Source organism: Hypanus sabinus, chromosome 29, assembly GCF_030144855.1.
Source record: "Hypanus sabinus isolate sHypSab1 chromosome 29, sHypSab1.hap1, whole genome shotgun sequence".
Classification (NCBI taxonomy): Eukaryota; Metazoa; Chordata; class Chondrichthyes; order Myliobatiformes; family Dasyatidae; genus Hypanus; species Hypanus sabinus.
The window spans coordinates 39,489,063-39,499,933 of record NC_082734.1 but is presented as its reverse complement, the minus strand read 5'-3'; the positions used below and the strand labels follow the sequence as shown (position 1 = coordinate 39,499,933).

At 44.4% G+C, this 10,871-nt stretch overlaps 1 protein-coding gene across 2 annotated transcripts in view; it reads left to right on the top strand.

Annotated features, from left to right (window-relative positions):
- Positions 1-3,832: 3,832 nt before the first annotated feature.
- Positions 3,833-10,871, top strand: part of LOC132383251 (somatostatin receptor type 5-like) — a 79,517-nt gene continuing 72,478 nt past the window's right edge. Inside the window, exon 1 of one of the 2 annotated variants that reach the window (XM_059954192.1) lies at positions 3,833-3,920. The gene's annotated coding sequence lies outside the window, so the exon portion shown is untranslated. The remainder of the gene's footprint in view (positions 3,921-10,871) is intronic. The other variant, XM_059954191.1, reaches the window with a different exon arrangement.

Below are 10,871 nucleotides of genomic sequence, written 5' to 3'. Positions count from 1 at the left end.
CACAGAAGCTGTGATTGCTACATCACTGTGTACCAGACTGGAAGCTATTGTCTTTAAATTACCTGTCCTTTTGAACCATCTCTGCTGGCTGTGAGCTCCAGAACTCAATGAGTCTCTGAATTAAAAAAAACCTTTACATCAGTTTCCATCTAAGACAAAGAGAGTATGGGTTTAAGGATAGAGGTGAAAGTTTTACAGGGGAACAGAGGGTCAACTTCTTCATGGTGCGTGTATGGAATGAGCTGCCAGATGCCTGTGTTTGACCCATATCCCTCTGGACTCCTAAACAGTAATCAGTACATACACAGCTGTCTTTTTAATGTTATTATTGTGTCTGGTTAAATCAGAATCTGAGGCAGGTTTAATATCACTGCTATATGTCACGGACAGAGTAACAAATGAGGAATTGTTGCGAAAAGCCGGAATAAGAAGAGAGGTAATATCATCAATCAGGCAACGGCAGCTGGAATTTCTGCGACTCGTACTGAGGAAAGAGAAGCTCGAACATCTCGCAGTGACGGGAAAAAGTGATGGAAGGAAAAGTCACAGTCGACAGTGCATGACATTCCTGAGTTACATCAGGGGATGGACATGAGCTTATTGGAACTTCTCAGATTAAAGAGAGAAGGAAGACCATGATTGTCCACATCATACGACTCGGCACATTATGATGATGAATGATATGTCATGAAATCCAGCATCTGCAGATTCACTCGTGTTGTCATGAAATTTGTTGTTTTGCAGCAGCGGTTCATTGCAATACATAATTTTAAAAACTATAAAATACAATAAAAAATGTATATTTATAACAAATTAGATAAGGATTGCAAAAAAGAGCAAAAACAGAAAGTAATAGTGAGGAAAGAGAAGTTATTTCAGGAAAGAGTTAGTGTACATGGGTCAAACACAGGCAAATAGGATGGCTAGCATGATTGAGATGGGTCAAAGGGCCTGTTTCTGAGCTGTACTACTCTGTGACCCTATGGTACTTGAACTACTTCCTTTTCCTTACCCCACTGAAACCTTTTATCTTCTCATCCACTTCAAAAACTTCATCACAACTTCAGGGGGTGGCATGTTCGTGTACAGGTGACACAACACCATTGTAGTGCCAGTGATTGTAGTGCAATTCCCATCTCTATCCGTAAGGAGTTTGTACATATCCCTGTGACTGCATGGTTTCCTCCAGCTGCTCCAGTTTCCTTCCACATTCCAAAGTCATATGGGTCAGTAGGTTAATTGGCCACATGGGGGTGAATAGGCATTTGCCCTTCTAATAATGGAACCCAAAATCCTTTACCTCAGGAACCATATCATTAAGCCTCCTCCATAATCTTTCCTGGACCTTCAGAGATCTAAAAATACAAAAAGATGCTCTATTACGTAGGCTTTGACAAATGGAAGTGTTAACTAAAACATAGTCATGAATAAATGAAATTAAAACTCTGCTAAGGAAATTTAGGTCAAATGAAAAAGTCAATGCACATTAATCAGCACAACTTCAATGTAGTCCCCTTAAGATCAGAAGTTGTCAGAGCAGAATTCAAACATTTGCCCTATCAATCCTGCTCTGCCATTCCATTGTGGCTGAATTATTATCCCTCTCAAATTCATTCTCCTGCCTTATCCCTGTAACCTCCAATGCCCTTACTAATCAAGAAGCTTTCAAGCACTGCCTTGAATAATCTGAATGACAGCCCTTCAAGTGTATGTGGCACAGATTCACCACCCTCTGGCTAAAGAAATTCCTCTTCATTTCTGTTCTAAAGGGAATTCTAAAGAGCTCCTCATCTCAAAATATCACACAAAACATTCCAGATCACAACAATCAATACACCAGATTGTCTGCCTGCTTAATTTCACTCAGCACATCACCAAAATGATCACTGGACACAACCAGTAGACTGGCTCTCAAAGACACTGCAACTCATCTTTGCAGTATATATTTATTATTGTCATTATTTGTTTTTTTATTATATTTACACATTGTCGTCTTTTACTCATTGGTTGCTTTTCAATCTGTGTAGTTTTTTGTTGATTCTATTGTACTTCTTTGTTCTACTGTGAATACCTGCAAGAAAGTGAATCTCAGGGTGGTATTGACTTTGCACTGCACGGTCTCTGTAATGGCAACACTCTGTTATTGTTTCCCTCGTACCTCTTCAATGAAAGATCTGTATGAACAGAGTGTAAATCAAAGTTTTTCACTTTACTTTGACACCTGTAGAAATAATAAACCAATATACCAATGTTCATAATTTATCCTGCAGCATCTGTGAAGAGAAAAGGAGAGTTAACATTTCAGGCTGAAGATCTTTCATGAGATTGTCAAATAATGATGAGTTTAAATTGTCAATCATATTCAGCACAGACAACTGGGGCTGAACAGCCTCTTCCAGTGCTGTAATGTTCAATGCTTTATGAGGTATTTAGATGTGCAACCAGAGACTTGAATAAAGAAAATCGTTTTATAGAATGGAGGTTCAAGATACTGTAGATGCTGCAATCTAAAGCAACACAGAAAAAGTGCTGGAGCAACTCAGCAGGTCAGGAGGCAACAATGGAGGGAAATGGACCACTGACAATTCAGATCACGAACCTCCATTTGACCCAAAATGCCTGCTGTTCATCTTCCTCCAAAGATCCTTGCTTTAATGAATGTTCTAACAAAGGCTCTTCAACCTGAAGTGTACCAGAATCAGGTTTATTGTCACCATTGTTGTGGAATTTGTTGATGAAGGGTTTCGGCCCGAAACATTGTCACTACCTCCTCCCATAGATGTCGTCTGGCCTGCTGAGTTCTGCCAGCATTTTGTGTTTTTATTTGTTGTGGAATTTGTTGTTTTGCGGCAGTAGTTCAGTCCAATACATAAACTGTGCTATAAATTGCAATTAGATACATATTTAAAAATAAACAAGTTTTCAAAAAGAGATTATGGTGAGATTGTGTCCATGAATCATGGGCCATTCAGAAATCTGATGATGGAAAGAAAGCTGTCCCTAAAACATTGAGTGTGTGTCCTGTCCCTCCTCTCTAATGGTAGTAATGAGAAGTGGGGGAATATCCTGAGTGATGAGGGTCCTTAATGATGGATGCTGCTTTCCTGAGGCATTGCCCTTTGAAGTTTTAATTCTGGAGGCTAGGGCCCATCATGGCCCAGCAGCTGTGTCTACAACTCTCTGCAGTTTTTTCCCTGATCCTGTGCATTGGCACCTCTGTACCAGATCTTTGCTTCCTTTGTTTCTCTCCCCACAGATACTGCCTGACCTGCAGATTGTTGCCCCAACAGTGCCTGATTTTGTTTCAGGTTTCCAGCATCTGCAGGTCTGACAGGCGGAGGGGTTTAGAGAGGGGTGTGCAAGGTCAGGCCCCAAGCAGCTGCACTGGATTGGGGTGATTAAATGTAGATTGGTAATAAGGTCAGGACTGTGGAGGAGTGTAAAAGACTTTGGAGGGAGAGTTGGAGGAGGAAGGGATGGGGGAGACCATCTAGTTGGTTCCACTTCCAAGAAAAACTCCAGCATTTAGAGAGTCACTTTCAGAAGGTAGCCATGGTAATGTGTGCTGCTGTCGGTGAGTACAGCAAGTTCTTTATATAAATATTAAAGGAAAACTACGGCAAACGTCTAAACATAGTAAAGTCAGCCCCCCGAACCCTGTCAATCTCCGCCCCTACACTGTAGTCTGATTGGTTGTATTGCTCACCACGAAGGAGCTAATTGGCTGGATCCAGTCGCGCTTCTGAACGGCTCTCAGGACTGTCGCTCTGGCGGATTGACAGGGTTTGTGGCAATATTTATGAGAGTGTCAGAGCGCTGAGGCACTGTTTGCAAAGAATTGGTGAATCTGTGGCGCCAGCAGCGTTGACAGATCCACCTGGGAGCGTGTGAGGCTCGAACGGGACAACTCCAGCCCAGAGGTAAGGCGACGGGAATGTGCCCATTCTAAGGACAAAGTGTGTTTTCCATTTGGGACACAGAGCAAAGAGGGGCTTTTCTCCCGTTTTGGAGAACCGTGTCTGAATGGGAATGGTTTTATTTGTATCATGTGGGAATGTGGAAATCTGCAAGACTCTCCAAAAAACTTATGAAGGCTGTTCGAACGTGTTTATTTTAAGTAGTTACCCCAATGTAGGGTACGTCGAACGCTAGAATAGCACGGTCTTTTTCGAAGAACTCCAATTTTTCCCAGGCTTCGTTCTGAGGACAACTTTAGGATTTGCTCCCCCCCTCTCCCCGATTCGTCGGTGCAGGGAAAATAACAGTAGTCACCTGAGGGGGATTGGCGATGGGATTTTGGTTAACTTGAGCCTCACGGAGCGGGCGACGGGCGGGAGTTTGACACAGCCTTGTGGACCCAGCTGTGGGATTCCCACAGCGCCCGGTAAGTTATTCTCCGGCCCTCAAAGTAGAATCCCCCAGAACTGGAGAAGGCTGGCCGTGGTAGATAAGTTCTAGTCTTCCTCGCTACTCTTTCCCCGTGGTTCTTATAGTGGCGGGAGAACTCCACACCGGGAGCAGATGGCACGGGGAACTCTGTCCGCCACACTGCATTGTTGACATTTCTGCATTTAGGTTAATGGCTGAGAACCCGGATGCAGATTGAAACCTGCTGGAATCTGGGGCGGAAAACCAGCGGTGTTCCGCAGGGATCCGTTCTGGGACCCCCTGCTCTTTGTGATTTTTATAAATGACCTGCATGAAGAAGTAGGTGAATTAGTAAGTTTGCTGATGACACAAAGGTTGGAGGTGTTATGGATAGTGTAGAGGGTTGTCAGAGGTTACAGCAGGACATTGATAGGATGCAGAACTGGACTGAGAAGTGGCAGATGGAGTTCAACCCAGATAAGTGTGAAGTGGTTCATTTTGGTAGGTTAGATTTGAAGACAGAATATAGTATTAGTGGTTAAGACTCTTAACAGTGTGGAGGATCAGAGAGATCTTGTGGTCAATGCCCATAGGACACTCAAAGCTGCTGCGCAGGTTGACCGTGTTGTTAAGAAGGACTATGATGTATCAGCTGTGGGATTGAGTTCAAAAGCCTTGAGGTAATGTTACAGCTATATAAGACCTTGGTCAGATCCCACTTGGAGTACGGTGTTCAGTTCTGGTCACCGCACTACAGGAAGGATGTGGATACTAAAGATAGACTGCAGAGGAGACTTACAAGGATGTTACACGGGGAAATCTGCAGATGCTGGAAATTCAAGCAACACACACAAAATGACTGATGAAGGGCCTCAGCCCGAAATATCGACAGTGCTTCTTCCTATAGATGCTGCCTGGCCTGCTGCATTCCACCAGCATTTTGTGTGTGTTGTTTACAAGGATGTTGCCTGGATTGGAAAGTGTGCCTTATTATAGGTTGAGTGAACTTGGCCTTTTCTCCTTGGAGCAATGGAGGATGAGAGGTGACTTGATAGAGGCATAGTTTTAAGGAGGTGATGTTAGGGGTAAAGTTTTCAGAAAGTGGCGGGTGAGTGGAATGCACTGCTGGCGGTGCTGGTAGAGGCAGATACAGTAGCGTCTTTTAAGAGACTCGTAGATAGGTACATGGAGTTTAGAAAAATAGAGGGTAGAGATATTCTAGGCAGCTTCTAGAGCGGTTGGCACAACATTGAGGGCTGAAGGGCCTGTAATGTGCTGTAGATTTCTATGTTCTATGTAAAACAAGCTGATGTGGGGTCTCGGTCTGAAATGTCAACCACCACTGAAGATGCCTGGCCCACCGGCCCACCATCTACACGTAGTAGCAGCAGTTTACTGAGGATGGCATCAAGTTGCGTTTACCATTGTGTGTACCAGTGCAGTGAAAAGCTTGCCAGGAACGGCATTACAGGCACATGGCAACAGAGATACAATATTCATTAAAAAATCATAAACATGATAAACTTGGGTTGTTTTCTCTGGAGCACCAGAGGCTGAGGGGAGATCTGACAGAGGTTTACAGGATTATGAGAGGCACAGGTAGAGTGGACAGAGTATCTGTTTCCCAGGGTTGAAATGTCTGATACCAGAGGGCATGCATTGAAGGTTCAAGGGGGATGTGAGAGTTAAATTTTCTGCTCAGAGTGGTGGGTGTCTGGTGTAGAAGTAGAGAAAAATACATTAGAGGGTTTTCAGAGACGTTTGGATAGGTACATGGAGTTGGAGGGATATGGATATGGTGTAGGTAGGAGGGATTAGTGTTAGGGTGTTTTTGATTTGATTTTCAGCTGGTTGGGCACAACATTGTGGGCTGAATGGCCTGTTCCTGTGCTGTACTCTTCTACGTTCTATGCTCTGAGAAAGAGCACTATTAGAACAAGAGGAACCAACGTCCATTGAAGATAAAGTGGTCACAATGTTGTTTTACTGAGTGATCAGGGTTGTGCTGTTTAGTGTAAGAAAGGAATGAATGAAGGGAAGTAGCTGTTTTTGAACCCAGTGGTGTGGGACCACAGGCTACTGTACTTCCTGCCTGATGGTGGCTGCCAGGGGATGGCATGGCCCAGGTGGTGGGGATCTTTGATGATAGCAGTGCCTCATGTAGGTATCCCCAGTGGTGTGCCTGCGATGTATTGGGCTGAGTCCACTACTCTGCAGTGTCTTAGGTCAAAGTTCAACGTAAATCTAATATAAAATTACTTAAACTGTTTGTCACCATATACCACTACCCTGAGAAATACTATAGAATTTACTTAAAAACTGTACACACATAAAGACTGACAAATAACTAATGTGCAAACTAACACTGAGAACATGAGTTGCCGAGTGAGTCTTTGTGTTGGGGAGTCAGCGCAGTGTTGTTTTGGGGGGGGGGGGGTGAAGTTATCCACACCAGCTCAGGGCCTGATTTGAACTGATGTACCACACCTTCAATGGTACATCGGTAGAAGTATGTTAGAGGGTTTAGAGACAAGCTGAACCTCGTAAGAGAGTACAGACATTGGAGAGCCTTGCAAACTCGTGGCTTTTGTCAGCTGGAAGAACAGTGCACCGAAAGCATTGCCACCTGGAAGTTCAAAGACAAGAAAATCTGCAGTCGCTGGAAATCCGAGCAACACATGCTGGAGGAACTCAGCAGGCCAGGCAGCATCTATGAAAAAAAGTGAACAGTTGACATTTCAGACAGCAACCCTTCATGAGAAACGTCAACCGATTACTCCTTTTCACAGATGCCACCACCTGGAAGTGGCTCTCCAAACCAAACGCCATCCTGACGTGGAAAGAGATTACATTTCCCTCACAGATGCTGAGTGAAAATCCTGGAACTTAACCCCAACAACACCCCCAACAGTATTATGGGTATTACCCACAAGTCTGCAGCAGTTGAAGAATTTATGTATTTAAGCATATTTTATCTGTATCCATATTTTAATCTCTAACTATATTTTTTATATAATTTATTTTTTACACTTGATGAATGTTGTTTCTTTGCCTTATGTCATGCGAACACACCACAGCAAATCCTTAATCTCTGTAAATGTACATGGTGAATAACGCTGGTCCTTGAAAGCAGCCCAATTTGACCTTCTCAGTATCAATCAAATGCTGAACAGCACAACCTCCCTTGAATGAATATATAAAAACAACCTTCCGAGCTGAGGAAAGTTATTAAATGAACCTGGACTTAGCTTTGTGAAAAACCAGCCATGTGTACTGACAGAAGGAAAGGGGAGGAAACTCGAGCATGCTCGTGGCTCCAGACCAGCCACACTGGTTGTCTGGTGACTCCTCTGTACACTGGTTACCTGGTGACTCCACTGTATGGTGTTTGGTGACTCCACTGTACGGTGGTTGTCTGGTGACTCCACTGTACGGTGGTTGTCTGGTGACTCCACTGTACACTGGTTATCTGGTGACTCCACTGTACGGTGTTTGTCTGGTAACTCCTCTGTACACTGGTTGTCTGGTAACTCCACTGTGCACTGGTTGTCTGGTGACTCCACTGGACACTGGTTGTCTGGTGACTCCACTGTACACTGGTTGTCTGGTAACTCCAATTTACACTGGTTATCTGGTGACTCCACTGTACGGTGTTTGACTCCACTGTACGGTGTTTGACTCCACTGTACGGTGGTTGTCTGGTGTTACGTATTCAGGCAACAATAAATATGTGAGTTCGGCAAGGGTTTCTTATAACAAACAACACAATAGACAATAGGTGCAGAAGTAGACCATTCGGCCCCTCGAGTCTGCACCGCCATTCTGAGATCATAGCTGATCATTCACTATCAATACCCAGTCCCTGCCTTGTCCCCATATCCCTTGATTCCCCTATCCATCAGATATCTATCCAGCTCCTTCTTGAAAGCATCCAGAGAATTGGCCTCCACCGTCTTCCGAGGCAGTGCATTCCACACCTCCACAACTCTCTGGGAGAAGAAGCTCTTCCTCAACTCTGTTTTAAATAACTGACCTCTTATTCTCAATCCATGCCCTCTGGTACTGGACTCTCCCAACATCTGGAACATATTTCCTGCCTCAATCCTATCAAATCCTTTAATTATCTTAAATGTTTCAATCAGATCCCCTCTCAATCTCCTCAATTCCAGCGTGTACAAGCCCAATCTCTCCAATCTCTCTGCGTAAGACAGCCCTGCCATCCCAGGAATCAACCTAGTGAATCTACGCTGCACTTCCTCAATTGCCAGAATGTCCTTCCTTAAACCTGGAGACCAAAACTGTACACAATATTCCAGGTGTGGTCTCACCAGGGCCCTGTACAAATGCAAAAGAACATCCTTGCTCTTGTACTCAATTCCCCTTGTAACAAAGGCCAACACTCCATTTGCCCTCTTCACTGCCTGTTGCACTTGCTCATTCACCTTCATTGACTGGTGAACTAGGACTCCTAGGTCTCTTTGCATTTCTCCCTTACCTAACTCGACACCGTTCAGACAATACTCTGCCCTCTTGTTCCAGCTTCCAAAGTGGATAACTTCACATTTATTCACATTGAATGACATCTGCCAAGTATCTGCCCACTCACTCAGCCTATCCAAGTCTCCCTGTATTCTCCTAACGTCCTCTTCGCATGTCACACTGCCACCCAGTTTAGTATCGTCAGCAAACTTGCTGATATAGTTTTCATCTAAATCATTGACATAAATCGTAAAGAGCTGTGGTCCCAATACAGAGCCCTGTGGTACCCGACTAGTCACCTCCAGCCAGTCTGAGAAACACCCATTCACTGCTACCCTTTGCTTTCTATCTGCCAACCAGTTTTCTATCCATGTTGAAACCCTGCCCCCAATGCCATGAGCTCTGATTTTACTCACCAATCTCCTATGTGGCACCTTATCGAATGCCTTCTGAAAATCTAGGTACACAACATCTACTGGCTTACCCTCGTCTAACATCCTTGTTACACCCTCAAAAAACTCCAACAGATTAGTCAAGCATGATTTGCCCTTGGTAAATCCTATTTCTGCCATCTAGATGTGCCACTATTTCGTCCTTAATAATGGACTCAAGCATCTTCCCCACGACTGACGTTAGGCTAACAGGGCGATAGTTCTCCGTTTTCTCCTTCCCTCCCTTCTTGAAAAGTGGGACAACATTAGCCACTCTCCAATCTTCAGGAACTGATCCTGAATCTAAGGAACATTGGAAAATGATTACCAATGCATCCGCAATTTCCTGAGCCACCTCTTTTAGAACCCTCGGATGCAGACCATCTGGACCCGGGGATTTATTAGTCTTCAGTCCTACCAGTCTACTCATCACAGTTTCTTTCCTAATGTCAATCTGTCTCAATTCCTCTGATATCTTATGACCCTGGCCCATCCATACATCTGGGAGATTGCTTGTGTCCTCCCTGGTGAAGACACGTTTATTAAACACAGAAAACAAACCCCCCAAAAGTAAACAAACACTACCGTAACCGGAAACAGCTGCTGAGCGGCAGCCCAAACAGTTCTTAACGTGATATTCCAAAAACAGTTCTTAAAGTGATATTCCAAAAACAGTTCTTAAAAGTGGTATTGCCAAAAGTTCGATATGCTCACAGTCCATTTAAAAGGAGAGACTTTATAGGACGATTTAGGTTCTCTTTCATGTCGCTTGCTTCGATCCCCGACATTGAACTTCCCATGAAAAATTTACGAAACAGAACGGCTTAAAGGCACTGACCTTTCCTTCTCCACTACCTTCAATCCTTTCTAGTTAAACCTAGGGATTAACACGAAGATAGTCAACGAAATCCTTCCGAATAAGGATCAATCAAAGGTCGGCCCCGTTTCACTGTAGAAAGTGATTCTCCTCGATCTTTAACTTCCGAACTTCCAGTCTTCACTCTCCACTAATTTCTCAAACTAGCAGAATCATAAAGAACCTGCTGGCAATGACCTCTTAAACTTTGGGCATTAAATTTGAATCGGGAGCAAGTTACAGCTTGTGATTCAGCTGGGAGCTCAGAGAATTCGACCGTGTAGGTAGGATTTAAGCCTACCTGGTCAATACCTGTGGAGGAGGGGGAACTGCGCAGGCGCGAGTGACGTCAGCGTCGAGCGCGCACTTTAAAAGGCAGGACTTCTTTCCAGAGCGGGCAGAGGAGTCCGTGGAAGCAGAGTCCTGGGCTTTGGCTAAGTGGGCTTTGGCGTAAGGGGACTTCGGTAAGGCTGTGTGATTGCTCGCTGAGGGGAAGAAGGTAAGGTCGCTAGGTGCTTTTTAGACTTATTCTATTAATCCAGTTCAGGTATGGGGGAGACAGTCAGAGCAGTGGTGTGCTCCATATGCAGTATGTGGGAGGTCAGGGTCAACACAGTTGTCCCTGATGACCACACCTGCAAAAGGTGCGTCCAGCTGCAGCTCCTATCAGCCCAAGTTAGGGAGTTGGAGCAGGAGCTGGATGAACTACGGATCATTCGGGAGGTGGAGGCAGAGAT